Source organism: Pleurodeles waltl, chromosome 8 (genome assembly GCF_031143425.1).
Source record: "Pleurodeles waltl isolate 20211129_DDA chromosome 8, aPleWal1.hap1.20221129, whole genome shotgun sequence".
Taxonomy (NCBI): Eukaryota; Metazoa; Chordata; class Amphibia; order Caudata; family Salamandridae; genus Pleurodeles; species Pleurodeles waltl.
Genome location: NC_090447.1, coordinates 1,379,203,011 through 1,379,220,443, shown reverse-complemented (window position 1 = coordinate 1,379,220,443; position 17,433 = coordinate 1,379,203,011).

Sequence of the window (17,433 nt, the reverse complement as noted above, 5' to 3'; positions counted from 1 at the left end):
ATGTTAACCGCATAATGTCTCGTGTCTGATAAACGTGTCCCAAAAACAAAAACAAAGGGTGGAATGAGAACCAAGGAAATAGAAATGGGTATTAGCTACCCGTAGGTACATAAATCGTATGTATTAAACTTGAAAAAACCAAAATATATGGTCGATAGAACAACAAACACCAACGTGCACTAGCCACAAGCTCCAATATTCATGTGAGAGAACACCACTGTGTTAATTAACAAGCAACAACGTATGTAAGTCATACCTCCTAATCCTCAAAAAGGTTGACCAACTTCAACCGTCATCAAACAAAGTCCATGAGATACCAATTGGTAAGTAGGTAGTGATCTTGGAAAACAAAAAATAATGCTATTTACATCTACTTACTCAAGAAATACTCAAAGTGAAAGTGAGTCTACAAAGCTTACATATAAGATTACCTATTGTCACACGGTTTATATACTCCAATGTACGGTTTCACACATCAAATGCAGGTATCGGATCCATGAATCAGTAAGTATCCGGTACACCAGTCTTTATTACACTTCCAGATCTAGCATGAAATCAAACAAAATAAATGCAACTACATGGCATACCCCTTACAGTAGTCTGCACACCACATTAAAAAAATATAATGTTAAACCAAGAACAACCTCCAAAATGTGACATAAAGCTATTTGCTGGTCTAAATACGTATAAAAGAGAGGACACCTGAGTATTAAAACATCATTTGCAATAAATCGTAAGAAAAGGCTATTAAGCTGCCGAAAAGATTCTTAACTTACACAATACAGGACCAAAGCCGGGTCATCTATCATGCAAAACAAACATCCTCATAAAACAAAATGAAAGCACCGATGCTTACCGTATCGAAATTCGAACACCATGAGCTCCACAAACCCCCAACAACGGAGAGAGAGAGAAAAGCGAGTACGCAACTCCCAAAGCGGTAAGATAGGAGAAACGCGAGTGCGCGACTCCCAAGCCTGGCGTCTAAGACCCGGAAGTCGAGATGTAAAAGATATCATAAAAATAGAAAACGGACTAACGGAAAACACGCAAACACCAACATGAAACTGAAAAACAGACTAACATTGATTGCAAGAATCGGAGTAACCTCGTAATATATCAGGGGAGAACACCGATATTCACCGGCTATGCTAACCTATTCAATCCACAATTCAAGAGTTCAAAATTCCAAGAAAAATTAATTAACAAGAAAAAAATGTGTTTTTATGTAATAACAATGTGCACTTAAATGTAAACTATTTTTTAAAGGAATATAAGGTTTAGACGAGAAAACAATCCAAGGCGCCCCTACAAGTGAGAAAAACACAGTAAATCCACCTTAGGGAAGCCAGGCCAGGCTATGACCTGGGATTCTGAAAGCCATAAGCTCAATTCATCCCAACAACCGTTTTTTCATATATAACCTTCCAGACTCTAATGTCTCTATGCACAGAGCAATTGGGCTATATTCACCTAGTCCCACTTAAACGGGTCAATGCTCTCTGGTTTGAAAACCAAGAAATGTATTCTTCTGATGCTGGAGCCAAATTGAAATAATACCCAACTTCTCCCAGCTGTATGAGATTGAACAAAGTATAATAGAAACCCTACCGACTTTGTTGAAGGATTTTGATTAATAACTCAATATTGTAGACCCATAAACCATGAGGAAATGGGAAACAGATATACACCATACAGCACATCCTATTTCAAAAAAGAAAACAGATGACAATAATAATGAATAATTGAGTTAACCTGAAATAACATTGATGCATAGGTAACCTCCTTATTCTACAAGGAAGAATTCCAGCTCCCTATCAGAGTTGAGACCAGACTCCACGGCCCTCAATCTCATAATCCAGAGTGCCTCTCTTTGACGCAAGGCTAGTTCTCTATTGCCGCCCCTCGGATCTTTGGGGATGTGTTCTAACCCAAAAAATTCAAAGCTCTTGTGATTGGTCTGTGAGTTACAGTTCATTATATGTATCACTAATGGATATTTCATGTCAACATTGTTAAGCGCTCTCACATGTTCACCAATTCTGATCTTAAGTGCACACATCCCCAAAGATCCGAGGGGCGGCAATAGAGAACTAGCCTTGCGTCAAAGAGAGGCACTCTGGATTATGAGATTGAGGGCCGTGGAGTCTGGTCTCAACTCTGATAGGGAGCTGGAGTTCTTCCTTGTAGAATAAGGAGGTTACCTATGCATCAATGTTATTTCAGGTTAACTCAATTATTCATTATTATTGTCATCTGTTTTCTTTTTTTAAATAGGATGTGCTGTGTGGTGTATATCTGTTTCCCATTTCCTCATGGTTTATGGGTCTACAACATTGAGTTATTAATCAAAATCCTTCAACAAAGTCGGTAGGGTTTCTATTATACTTTGTTCAATCTCATACAGCTGGGAGAAGTTGGGTATTATTTCAATTTGGCTCCAGCATCAGAAGAATACATTTCTTGGTTTTCAAACCAGAGAGCATTGACCCGTTTAAGTGGGACTAGGTGAATATAGCCCAATTGCTCTGTGCATAGAGACATTAGAGTCTGGAAGGTTATATATGAAAAAACGGTTGTTGGGATGAATTGAGCTTATGGCTTTCAGAATCCCAGGTCATAGCCTGGCCTGGCTTCCCTAAGGTGGATTTACTGTGTTTTTCTCACTTGTAGGGGCGCCTTGGATTGTTTTCTCGTCTAAACCTTATATTCCTTTAAAAAATAGTTTACATTTAAGTGCACATTGTTATTACATTAAAAAAAAAAAAATTCTTGTTAATTAATTTTTCTTGGAATTTTGAACTCTTGAATTGTGGATTGAATAGGTTAGCATAGCCGGTGAATATCGGTGTTCTCCCCTGATATATTACGAGGTTACTCCGATTCTTGCAATCAATGTTAGTCTGTTTTTCAGTTTCATGTTGGTGTTTGCGTGTTTTCCGTTAGTCCGTTTTCTATTTTTATGATATCTTTTACATCTCGACTTCCGGGTCTTAGACGCCAGGCTTGGGAGTCGCGCACTCGCGTTTCTCCTATCTTACCGCTTTGGGAGTTGCGTACTCGCTTTTCTCTCTCTCTCCGTTGTTGGGGGTTTGTGGAGCTCATGGTGTTCGAATTTCGATACGGTAAGCATCGGTGCTTTCATTTTGTTTTATGAGGATGTTTGTTTTGCATGATAGATGACCCGGCTTTGGTCCTGTATTGTGTAAGTTAAGAATCTTTTCGGCAGCTTAATAGCCTTTTCTTACGATTTATTGCAAATGATGTTTTAATACTCAGGTGTCCTCTCTTTTATACGTATTTAGACCAGCAAATAGCTTTATGTCACATTTTGGAGGTCGTTCTTGGTTTAACATTATATTTTTTTAATGTGGTGTGCAGACTACTGTAAGGGGTATGCCATGTAGTTGCATTTATTTTGTTTGATTTCATGCTAGATCTGGAAGTGTAATAAAGACTGGTGTACCGGATACTTACTGATTCATGGATCCGATACCTGCATTTGATGTGTGAAACCGTACATTGGAGTATATAAACCGTGTGACAATAGGTAATCTTATATGTAAGCTTTGTAGACTCACTTTCACTTTGAGTATTTCTTGAGTAAGTAGATGTAAATAGCATTATTTTTTGTTTTCCAAGATCACTACCTACTTACCAATTGGTATCTCATGGACTTTGTTTGATGACGGTTGAAGTTGGTCAACCTTTTTGAGGATTAGGAGGTATGACTTACATACGTTGTTGCTTGTTAATTAACACAGTGGTGTTCTCTCACATGAATATTGGAGCTTGTGGCTAGTGCACGTTGGTGTTTGTTGTTCTATCGACCATATATTTTGTTTTTTTCAAGTTTAATACATACGATTTATGTACCTACGGGTAGCTAATACCCATTTCTATTTCCTTGGTTCTCATTCCACCCTTTGTTTTTGGGACACGTTTATCAGACACGAGACATTATGCGGTTAACATTTCGGTCATCTTGTTTGGGCTCTATTTGGAGTGTATACTAAACCTCTCTTTCCTTTTGATAACTTCAAGGACTAAGTTCTAGAATTTTGGTTACTAACTCAATGAATATATTTACAATTTTAGCCCTGAAGAAGTCGTTTGGGATTGGATTGGAGTTTTCCCAAGACGAAACACGTGTTGGCTTGAGTTGTATCATTATGGAGGTGTTGTCAAACACAGCTTGAGTTGTACCATTATGGAGACATGTGTATACTTATGAGGAACAACTATTCAAAACACTGAATAAGAATGGACTTTTCTAATATGTATTAAAAGTTGATGCTTGACTTTGTTTAATCATTTATTGATTATTCATAATAAGTTTCTGTTAGGTGTGCCGCACTATGTATCATTGCTAGTAGACAGTACACTGCAGGCTGTCTTTTTCTTCTCAGGCCAGCGTAACTATGTGGGACAACACCAGGATGTATGTGAATGACTCAATCTATATATCTAAATCATGTCACATGAAACAGTGAATATGTGGTATTCAGCACACAGCTAGGCAAAATATGAATGAGTACTGTATTTAAATCCCCTAAACCCTTGCAAGTTCTCTAAATGGAGATACATGTCACTGACAGCAAAAGTTACATCAACCTAGTTGACATGTAACACATATTTGTTGCACCTAAACTATCTTCAGATTGTCATTAGTATGGTGACAACACTGTTTCATGTACATAACCCAAAATTCCTCATTTCACTTCTTCTACTAATGACATGCACATTAAGACTTGTAAACAGTAAGTCAGAACTTAACACATTATCATAGATATGAGTGTTCAGTAAATGGCGCAACTTTCATTACATCATCGTACATATATGAGCCATAAAATGGCAGCTGCTTGACCTACTGTACAGGACAACAGAAAGTGCCCTGACTTTGTTAGTGGATGTTGTCATGGCGGTAGGCAGTTACAACCGGAGTGGATATTGCCAATGGAACACATTGCCGACATTGACAGACTTATGTCAATGGCAACATCTGCCTGCAGTGACGATCCTGTACGTGGCGGACGTGACCGCCATCTTCTGCACAATTCCTCACCTGACTTCTGACACTGTTGCCAGCAAGACCTCTGCAACCTGAGCTGCTCTGTACTACCTCTGGGAGCAGTACTACCTCTGGGAGCAATCATGCCACGTCCTGCAGGTGAAAAGGGCCCCTGCCATGTCTCCAGAAGAGCTGGACAAGCTTGTGGAGGAGGTCCTACCCCTGTTTAGCCAGCTTTATTGTACACCAGAAGAGCCAGTAAGTCCAATGCAATACCAATGGGTGAAAGGTTGAGTGTATGATGATGTAGATGAAATGTGCAGGAATGAAGGATTGAGCTATCATGAGTGGGTAGATGGACATGTGCATAGAAAGACTGTTACCCCTGATACATAGTAGGTAGAGTGTGATGTATGTACCCTGAGCCACAAATGTTCATAACAGCATTAACAGCAATGTTGGTGTGACAAATAGTTGTTGAGCTATACCATGTTAAGGACATTCTGGTGGTTTGGTCATATGTTTCTAGCCAAAACCTGGTCCTGGCACTGGTTATGCATGTTATATGCCTGACTCCACTTTACACATGGCCTAACTGCAGACGGTGACTTGAAAAATATTCTGAAGTGTGAGGATGTCTATGTTTGGCTATTTGCACTAACTTGATTTTCACACTACTTGTTTTGTAATGGAGCATGTGGACATGACTTTCTCCTCTTGTCTGTGTCATCCATGCAGGTCAACACCCATCATAAAAAGGAGATCTAGCGTGCCATTGCCAAGAAAGTGCGGACCCTGGGGGTCCACAGCTGGTGGAGCACCCACTGCAGGAAGAGGTGGGAGGACCTGAGACGCTGAGCCCAGAAGACCACCTGGGGATGTCCTCCCAAGGAGGAAGGGGTGCCCGTCAGACCTTGACCCCCCTAACGGCCGGCATATTGGTGGTGGCCTACCATGAGTTGGATTGGGCGTTTAAGGGCTGCAGGGCAGCCACAAGTGGGTAAGTACTGACTATACTCATTTACATCCCTCTGCCAGGTCAGTGTCTGATGTGAAAGACTCTAAGCTGTGACGATCTGGTAAGTTGAAAAGGTAAAATGTCTCCCAGAAACACCTAGATGTACAGTCCTCAAGATTAATACATAGGTGTGCACATAGTATTGTATATAGGGACATGTTACTCACCAATACCATACCTTCTGTACAGTAGGATATGATGATGCACATGTGACTGTGTCATATGTGTACCACTATACTGCTCTTAATACCCTGCTAGTTGATCCTTGCCACCTACAGATCCATACTCCCAATATCCTGATGGTAAGTTGTTCTGGTCTTTGCCCTGTCTATTCCAATGCCTCTTGATCCATCTCTATGTGCAACAGAGTCTGACAAGTTGAAAACAGTCCTACTATTCCAGAGGTTTCAAATGAGTGTCATCTTTTTGCGAGGCTGTGATCTCCATCTGATATTTCACATGCCACACTTAGACCTGTTAGGAGGTGTCCTCATTGGTAAGTGAGGACTATACATTGGCACCTCTGATGTTTCATCAGAATGGACATCCTACATGTTGAAAATCCTGGTGGTATAACTAGGCTCCCAGTGCAACCCATATCATTGGTACGGAGGCTCAGAATATTAGTACCATGTAAATGTTCTTTGGATGGTAAGTGGCTACAAAGCCATTTCCTATTCCAATGTGTTGTGGGCATACTAAATAGGCCACAACATCTTATTAACAGGTACAATCTACACTGGTTTGTACCAAGATCATGTGTACATTGTTAGGTTCTGCCATATATCAACATTGTGATGCAACTTAAATATACTTATGTTTGTTATTGTGGATATGTTTTTAAGGCTTTTTGTATGGAATCCTATTGGTTGTACTAATTTAATTGTGTTGTAGGTGTGGTAGTTTACCTTCACATGTTGGTGGACTGGTATGTATAGTCAGTCATTTGGCTTGCCTCAAGAAGTATGTCTCTATAATGTTAAGCTCAAAAATGTGTTATGTCATTGTAATATTCAAATACAGATGTAAGATTGCTCATGTCTGAAGTGTGGATAGCGATGTTGCCAGTTACATGATGGGCTATTGATTTTGCCACTCATCATGGTTAGTTGTACTGTATGTGGCCTTCATGCACAAGACAGGTGTCCATTGTATTTCAGGTGTTGGCATGGTACCTGGGGTTGTCTGTGGGTAAATCCTGTGGGTTAAGTAGGCCCCTATATGTGTACATGACTTTGTTTACAGGTAGAGAATTCTAAGATGAGTAGCTCAACAAAGTATGCATCATCCTTTCCTACATAACTATTGGGACATGTGTTGGTGACACGTGTTTAAACTCTATCATACTCCAATTTATGAAAAAGCAAATATAGTTGTTGTATGTTTGCAAATGTCAATTGTGAAGGTTGTGAACTCTGACATCAAATGGCTTTGGCTTGTATGCAACATGCTGTCTTTCGTTTGGCATTTGATAAGGTTCATTTCCTGGTATATTACATCACTTAATAATGTAGGTATGTGTGGATTTTGTGTATGTGATAAGTTGAAATGAATATTACCACTATTTACCATTGCTTGATTGTTGTTTGGCTATGTTGCTGTGGATAGGAACTCAGAATCACAGTTGGCAAGTCAGGTTGTCATGGAATGGCTATTGTGATAGCTTTACTGATATGATGGTATAGTAGGTGTGCGATAGGTAGCTTAGCTGATGTGTGACATTGTTGTAATGTAGGGGTGTAAATGGTATCTATTTGTGACATGATGTTGGCAATAAACTGGTTCTTCCTAGGGGAGTAATACAAATGGTTGCAATGTGATTGATGTGTACATTGTGATGTTAGTGTTTGAAAAGTATATGATGACCCTACCTCTCTTTCTGTTTTTCAGCATCAACATCAGCAGGCGAAGGAGACTGGGCACAGCTGAGTGTGGAAACCGTTGGCCACTGGACCTCAAGTCATGATACTGCCGACACCGCAGGACCCAGTGGCCCAGAGGGGAAGGGGACTGCCATGGGGGGGACAGGATCCAAGTCATCATCTTTGGAACCCTCCTCCAGTGGACACTCCCTGGTGGTGACAGACCCACCTGGGACCACTCCAACACCATCTGTCAACCACCCCCTTTTGTTCCACCGTCCTCCATGTAGCTCCCCACCCAGTTGGCACCTCCGCCCCAGCCCGTTAGCTCTGCTGCCCTCAGTGAGTAGGCTATTGACCGCCTGAGGTCCATCTCTGTGGATCAGTCGATCTTTGTGAATGTCACCTAGGAACTGGCAACTCAAATCCAACAGAGTAATGCGTTCCTGGAGGGCATTCACAGTGCACTGGCTGGCCTACAGAGATCCTTTCAGGCTCTAGCCTCCACACTGATGGCAGCCAGTGACCCTTTGTCTACCAACCCCCCTCCACCTTCCTCTTCCCAATCTCAAACCCCTCTCCGAAACCCAGCCAAAGCACACAAACAGACCGGCATGCATTCACCTCAACATCCAATGGTAGCTGAGACAGATATAAGCACCACAAGACACACCATCGGGATGCACACAAACAACATTCAGATGCACACACAGCAACAGTCCCAACCTGCCCTGGCACCCCCAGCATCACAGACAGCACACCGGACACACCTGTAGACACTACACCAACATACACAGATCCAGCCACTACACCTATCCTACCCACAGCAGACCCTCAGACATCCACCTCAGTCACAACCGCAGACACCACAACCACTGGCACTCCTACATGCAGCACATCAACCATACCTGCAGTCACCACCCCAGCAGACAGTCAACCACCCACCACGGCATCCTCCAGCACCTCCCCAACCCCTCATCCCAAGACACATGAACACCCTTACTCACCCACCCGACACCCAGCACCCACAGGCATACCTTCCACAAACATGCACCCAAGACATCCACTCCCTCTCCCTCCACACCCAAACCCTTTTTTTTATGACCATCCACTGTAAGAAAACTTTCCTTTTGGAGTTCGCCCTTTTCCCTAGTCCTCCCCCAGTGAAACCCCTAAACATTCAGTTTCCCTTCCCAAGTCCATCCCTTCCGCCTCCAAGGCCTCCCCTACCCCCAGCAAGTACCCACGCCCCTCCCCCTGCCAAGAAGTCTACCCCTCCAAGAAAAGCCAACCCTACCCTAAGCCTAAACCTAAACACCCCCAAGCCACATCCTTAAGGTCCCCCTCCAAAACCTAAGCCTAATCTCTTGATAATCCCTGAGGTGCCTGCTTGCCCCCTTGATGCCCCTACCTCTGAAGGTTACATGGCAGTCAGGATTCAAGTTCGGGGCACCCATATGTGCACAGAGACTTTTGACTACGCACTGGCCAGTGGCCTTTCGACTTTAACATTGCTCAATTATTATTATATAATAAGCAACCTGTTATTGGCTTTGAGGTCACATCTTTGTCATGCATTTCTTTTCCTCGTGTAGCGTTGTTCCTGGCTGACATTGGTTGTGTGTCAGTTTTTGTGTGTGTGGTGCTTGAGCTAGCTGTATTGTTTGGGCAGTATGTGAGATTGTGTGCAGTGCTTTTGTCCCAGTGATAGGGTGTGTGTTGTGTGTGTGTTGTGTGATGGGCATGTGTCTGATCGAAACTTTTTGTTGTCATGCTATTGAGTGGTGTTTGTGTTAACGTGTGTTTGTTGCTGTGTTTTGTGACTTTGTGTGCTTTGACTGTGTGTGCGTGTTTAGTGCATGGTATGATAGATACGATGTGCTGTGTGTGTATGTCGATTGGTAAGTCGTATGGTTGCGTTATTGTGTGTGTTCTTTCCCTGTTGGTTGTAGGTTGCGTTGTATGTGTGATGTGTCCCTGGGTAGTGTCTAATGTGAGTGCTTGCCAACGTGGGTAGTGTCTAATGTGAGTGCTTGCCAACGTATCGACGATGATGTGGTTGTGGTGTTGTTGTGACGCATTGTGGTGTTGTGTGGTATTGTGTGTGACTGTTTCCGTGCGTGTTTTTTACGTGTGTGTTGGCTGGAATGTGTGTACTGTATAATGTGCGGGTGTGAGTGTGGCTGTATTTGAGGATCCATGTCAATGTGTAGTAGCGTGTGGTTGTCACCATTGCACCCCCTTCCCAATGGTATATTGTGTGAGTGTACAAACATTGACAATATACTTATGGTTGCTGTTGTCGTAGAAGATTCTGAAGTCTTTGTGCGAGCAGGAGCAGGAAGATCACATCTAGTTCTGGTTCCATGGTAACTCCAGACGAGTATGGCTTCCTGAAGGTGAGTGTGTACTTTTATACCGTTCGTTTCCGCCTGGGTTTCCATGGTGGTGCGACCATGGCAGAAACCTTTGCGGTGTACAGCCTCGTAATCTGTCTGGCGGAAACTTGGTCTCCACCCCACTGCAGGTGCCGTCTGTCGTCTGTTGCGGTCTGACAGCAGTGGCGGTGCTTCGGCTATATTCTGTTGGAAATACTGCCATGGTCATAATTTAAGTCTTCCCTGCCAGCTTGTTGGTGATACAACTGCCAACATGGCAGTCCTGAGATTGCCAAACTTGTAATGAGGCTCTCAGTCTCAAATATAACTACACAGTCTCTACCACCATTATGTGGCATAATTTTAGTAAAATCAAAGGATCTTGGATAGCGCCAAATTTAAAAATGAGTGAAGATACAAAAAATGTTGTATGTGGTTGCACTTTACATATTGGGCTTATGTCATATACATACAGTTACATTTGTAAAATTGAAATGTAACATACATCAAGGGTAAAACTTTGGTACTCCCTCATACAAAGCTCTCAATAAATTAACAGTGTGCCAACTAAATCTGAAGATTTTTATATAAAAAGAGTTACACATTTAAAAGCATACGCAAAATGAACAATTGTTGAGTGAATATGAATAAAAAGACAACATACAGTACAGACAACACAGACACCATAAAAAAAAAACAGTCTGGGTACATGACTGGACAGTACTTTAAAAACACATATGCACTTAATTTAACAACCTATTACACTTACCGCCTCTCTCCTGCTCAAGAATGTCCAGCTGACAATGGAGCTCACATGCCATGGAGTCATACAGGGAGTTCTACAAATGCTAACGGGAGGAAAAGCCAAGCATGTCCTGCGCTTAATAAGGACCAGCGCAAAGATCCTCCTAAAACTTGCAACCACTTTACGTTTGGACACGAACTAAGCTTCTCTGCCTGCTACAGCCTCTCCAAATCTTGGCTTACATTGTAGTGCTCATATGGGTCTATGGATTTTTCCCTCTCCCCAAACAGAGCTGAAGGAAATTCTGGAGGATCCAGTCACAAATAATGGAAAGTTTCTCTTCTCTGAAGCTGTGGGCCCTCTCTTCTTACCTCTCAGCCCTGAAAGGAGTTTAGATTGTCTACAGAGCAGCAGAATAAATGGGGATAGCTCAGAATGACCAGAAAATGGTCAACTTCATGTATGTAATTTCTTGTTTGAAGAGGTAGGTGGAAATCTCTGGACCGGGTATAGAAGTCTCCACCCTACATGCAGAGGTCACCACCTCATATGTGGAGGGTGTTAAAAACATTGTAGGGGCACAGTAATGCCTCAGGGTGGATATGTGGCTGCTGTAATAACTCACCGTTCATTATTAACTAGATACAGTCCAACTGCATAAATAGTCATACTAGCGGCTAAGGTGAAAAACGAGTCCCCTAATCAATTAACCAATCAACCTGCATACCGTTACCTTTGTTTTGTGCCCCATCCTGGGAATCTGAATGTTGCTGCTGATCACGAGTAATGGCTATGTATACTCCCCATTGTATGGTGAAGATGTGCAATATGCAATAGGATACTACAATTTTACACACTACTTCAGGACAGCATGAACGTGCCACCCTGTATGCTCAAGACATTTGAATCAAGACTTAAGGACACCATAGGTGCGTACAATAATGGCTCAACTACATATGCCTGCCATAGTATACCTCTGTTGAGGTAGTATAGTTGAACGTTGCAAGGGTGTGAGGAGATGGGGAGAGTGAACATACCCAACATCACAGACACAATAATTCTCAAAATGTGCTTTTATGCTAAATATACTGAATCATATATACATGAATGACTAATGTGAACCAAGTGTGTTGTAATAAAGATTAAAGAATGAGTGAGAGAATGCAGACCCGATGTACGGTATTATATGAAAGATATTTCTTCCAGGAAAGGCAGCACACACATCGGTAAAGCAGCCCCAGGTATCAAAGACACCTTGCACTTTGATGGAGTGCCAGCAGTCTCTGTTGCAGAAAAGGTGTCTCCTGTATTGATGTGACTGACATGCCAAATGGGTCCAACTGATGGCACATAAGAAATGAAGGAAACAGGTAGAGGCATGCAATTCTGTTGCACTCTTTTCTTTCCTCCAGTGCAGTATGACACTAAGCTAGTGTCATCTTCTTCTGCTGATGGATGCCAGTACAAGGCTGAACTATCAAGACTGGTTTGCCTGTGAGATACCTACATTGTCTGAACTCACCCACTGTGAAGACCCAGTGGCCATCATATGGAGTACTATTAGTACTTTAACAAGGGCATTGATAGCCTGTGAGTGTACTGATGGTGTTTGAAGCCCCTGCTCCCAGCTTGCAACCATATCAGGAAAAAGTGATATATGCAATTACAGCTTCCCTGAATATGCCAAAAATGTTGATACTTTCCCTCTAAATCCCCTCTGTCTTCTGCAAATAACCGATCCTCAAATCAGGGTAAAAGCTGAAAAGACATTTATCACATAGTGAAGGCAAAAAGTTGTTTGGTTGGTGATTTCATTGATTATGTGGTCATCCAGCATGTGATTAATGGTAACTAAATAAGTTTGACCAGTAAACAGGAAGTACAGTCATGAGCCATCACTACGTCTTCCATTGCATTCACAGGTGTAACCCATGTGCTGCAACTCTTGCTGTAATATGTTTTTACATTGGGATGTCTTCCCCAAACCCCTCCTCTATTCCCCCTAAACGTCTCCAAATAACCTTAATTATTCCCCATTTTACAATCACTGCCCTGGTCCCTTTCATAACAAAATGTATAGCAATATGCATGGAGATTTCTGGACACACAGCAGAGATGTCCACACCAAAAAGACAGTTCAGGTAGAGGTTTCTGACCGCAGGTTTGAAAACTGCATTTTGAGTTAAGAGTAGTACTAGTTTACATATTACACAATGTGGTTTGTGCATCGGGTCCAGAGATGCAATTTATCGGATTCTTTCACTTTGGTGCCTATGAGTTCATTATCAGTAGCAGTGCTGGCAGAAAGGATGGGGTTGCAGAGTAAAATGGAAAATTTTGTAGTTTAGAATAATATGCCTGTTATACTAGTCACTGATGGTACAACAGGAGCCTCAAGTTGTAAGGGAATGGCAATTCTCCAATTAACATACGGAGAGAATCTTGATTTAATTAAAGACAATGGAGGCTAACATTATGCAGTAGCTTTTACTGCTGCCCCAAACATGCAGCCCTTTAAAGAACATAAATACATCATAAGCAAAACATTCCAGCTTAGAAAATTCAGACAACACATAACTCCATGTCACTAAGAATCTTCCTCTTTAAGTTGGGAAAAATTCTTAGTCCAAACAGTTATCTGAAACAAGGAAACTCAAGTGATATCACCACAACTTTCATCTAAAATTAATAATCCTTTACCTTAGTAAGGAAAAAAATAATGTTAATGATATAAACACAATAAATCTTAACAATTACTTCAAATATAGAAAAATGTGAAATAAATGAAAGTGGTGGGCGGTATAATGTTAGCCTTGCAGCCCTTAATGGAATCAAGATTCTCTCTGTATGTTAGTTGAAGAATGGCCATTTCATTACAGGACCAGAAACTACCATTATGCATGTTTAAAGCTCCCCAGTGCTAAACCACTCACATGCTCCACTGGTTTAAGATAAGAGTCACAACAATGTTAGCACTTGACCAATCTGCTACTTTCAAAATGTCTGTAAGTGTACCACCTGCCTAAAACACTTTACTGGCCATTGCACCTCTAGAGGAATAAGTCCAGGACTTGGATAAATCAATCCCTGCTTCAGACATCAAGGCCCTTACCCATCGTAAAATAGTAGCTGTTGAAACTGCTTTGTAGAGCTTAACATAAGAAATGAACAGTTGATCCTCACCATCTGGTCTGAATTCCAGCATTCTTTGTTCATAAACTCTCATGCAACTCACTACACACAACTTCTTGCAGTTATTAAAATACAGGTAAAATATGCTTTCAGACATTGTTTTTGTCCTTTTTCAAATCTCAAAGTAGACCCCGTCCCGGGCATAACACCTATTACAAACCTCCACTGCCTAAACATCTGAAACTCTTCTGAAAGATATTAGCCAGAGTAAAGTTGCCAACTTCAGTGAAATCTATCTCTAGAAAAATAGGAATTGTCAGGCCATGAAACAAACAGATAACAAACAAGATTAACATTCCATAGTGAATCATACTTAGCCCTAGGCGGACGCCTATGCTTAATTCCCTTCATTACCATGCTTATTAAAGGGTCACTACCAATAGCAAAATCATTTACCAAGGAATGCCCAGCCGAAACACCAGACATGTAGCAACTGAAAGTTCTATAAGAGAGGCTTGCTGTGAGCAACTGTGCAAGGTAGTTTGCTACTTCTAATATAGGAACCTCCACAGGATCCAAATTCCTTTCCAAGCACCAACTACACCACTATCTCCATACTCCTGAGTATCTTTTTCAGGTACCTGGTGGCCATGACTCATCTGAAAGATTTTTAGGCTCTCCTCCAAGGCCAGAGTATCTACCAGATCTCCTGAAACCCTCCAGACAAGTAGGTTCAAGTTTCCTTCTAGTACTAAAGGATGTTCCTATCCTTCCTGCCCTTTTAAAAGACCTGAACTTCCTGGAATCAAACAGGGAACTTTCACAGCTAGCTCCATTTACTCCATGGAACCAAACCTGTGACCACCAAAACTGAGTCACCAAAACAATGCTGCATCGTTCTCTCCGGACTTTTAAAAACACCCTCTGGATCAGTGCGAAAGGAGGGAATGCGTAACAATTCTCTCCCATCCAAGTCTTTAGCGAGGCATCCACTGCCAGCGCCTTGGGATCAGGCCTCCAACTGTAATACCGATCTACTTGAAACATGAGTCTGCTGGCAAATAGATCTATCTGAAAAGGGCCTCATAGGTTCTGATTTTTTTTAAAATACACCGGGCTCAGTTTCTAATCGCTGGTACCCCTCAAAAATCTTGAATTCCAATCTGCTCTGTTGTTCTGAAGACCCAGGATAAACTCTACTTTCAAAGGGATTTTCTGACTCCAACAAAAATACCCCAAATCCTTGGCTAGATCTGCAAGTTGTTTTGATTTTGATGCCCCTAAACAATTGATATAGGTTACTGCAGTGAAACTGTTGATTCTGATCAATACCCCACTGTTTGTTAGAGTGGACCTGAAGCTCATCAAAGCATTCAGGCCTGCTAACATCTCCAAACAATCTATGTATAGAATTAGTTCCTCCCTGGACCACCTCCCTCCAATTTCTATCTCCCCTAATCTTGCACCCCAACTAAGGGTTCTTGAATTCAACTGTACAGTAAATTCTGCAACATTCCCAAATATTGTTTTGCCATTCCAGCTGTCTAGATTTTTTCAATCACCATTGAAGGTCCCCCCGAGACTCCTGAGATAGGGGAATCATATCTGCGTTATCACAGACCTTTCCTCAAACCCACAGATTTCAGCCTCTGATGAGCTCTGTAATGCAATGGACCTGGGAAGATGGCTTGAATGGAAGATGACAAAAGTCCAGTCACTCTTGCCAGACCTCTCAAAGTTACCTCTTCCTTTGCTAGAATATGATATACCTCCTTCTTGATCTTTGACAGTTTTTTCTGAGGTAGACAAAGCTGTGTCATATTGGTATCTAACTAAAACCCCCAAAATTCCAAGCTCTGCAACGGAGTCATGAATTACATCTCTACATTGATAATGAACGCTAATGTTTGTAAGAGGTCCGTTGAGCATTTCATGTGCATCAGCAACTCTCCCTGATCCTGAGACATCAGTAACAAGTCATCCAGATAAATCAGTAAACATACTCCTCTCTTTGTCATGAAAACAATTACTGGACGCAGAGCTTTAGTAAAGCACCAAGCAGCTTCTTTCAGGCCAAAGGGAAGAAAACAAAACTAGTACACAGCACCTCTCCAACTGAACCGTAAATATTTATAAGAATCTAACTCCACAGGAATTGTGAAGTAGGCATCCTTGAGATCCAACTTTACCAGCCAGTCTGTTTCCTGTAAAATGCCCTGCAAAAGATGGATCCCCTCCATCTTTAAATGCCTGTAAACCAAAAACCTGTTCAGTTTTTTCAATTTTATTACGGGTCGCCAACCCTTGTCCTTCTTTGTGACTAGGAAGACAGTACTTATAAAACTTTCTTCTGAATTCTTGACTTTGGAAATTGCTCCTTTAAGCAACGTTTGTGCAACCCCCATTTCTACTAGTGCCAATTGATCCTGATTTAAGGACAACTCTCTTGGGTGACAATTTTGGTAATGAACCTGACTAAACTCTATTTTGAAACCTTTTACAGTTTGTAACACCCAAGTAGATTAATAACGAAGATAAACCAGATAAATAAGCAGATTAAAATATAATGCTCCTGTTGATGAAAACCCATCAACACAAGATCGTGTTGCTATGGCAATATAGTACACGTGCTGAGCACGTCTTAATGAGAGAATAGGCCCAACAGAAAATGTCTGCTGTGAAAGTAAGCCCTCTTTCTACCTCATTGGATGAGTTTGGGACGTGCCTTGCTGGGTAAGGGCAGAGGTGCTCCTCCCGAACGAACAAGAGCGCACCTCCAATAGCTCACAGAAATGCTCCAGTCTCCGAGCAAGTGAATCTTGTTGGCCGCAGAAAGAATCACAAGCGGGGGCCTCTGGTGCTTCCGGCCTGTCTCCCTTTCAGGCTGCATCTCATTTATGGCTCTTAATCTGCACGTCTTTATAAGATGCGCGTCTTGAAGGCTGAAAGTTGAAGGCCAAAGGCTGCGGGAAGAGACCTGAGTGCACATGCATCTCTGAGCAGCCGTTGTAAACAGAAAGGGAAGGAAACAATAAAAAAGTGAAAAAGAAAAAGAAAACCCAACCATAAATTGGAAGGGTGAAGTAGATTGAAACCTACTTACCTGGGTAATCTTACAATTACACATTCAAATAAGCATTAACAGAAGTCAAGGATAACATGAAAGTCATAATACTTAACTGTGTAGGAGAAGCGAATAAAAGAGGAAGATGCTTAGTGACATGGAGGTATATGTTGTCTGAATGTTCTACAGTAGAATGTTTTGCTTATGATGTACTACTGTTTTT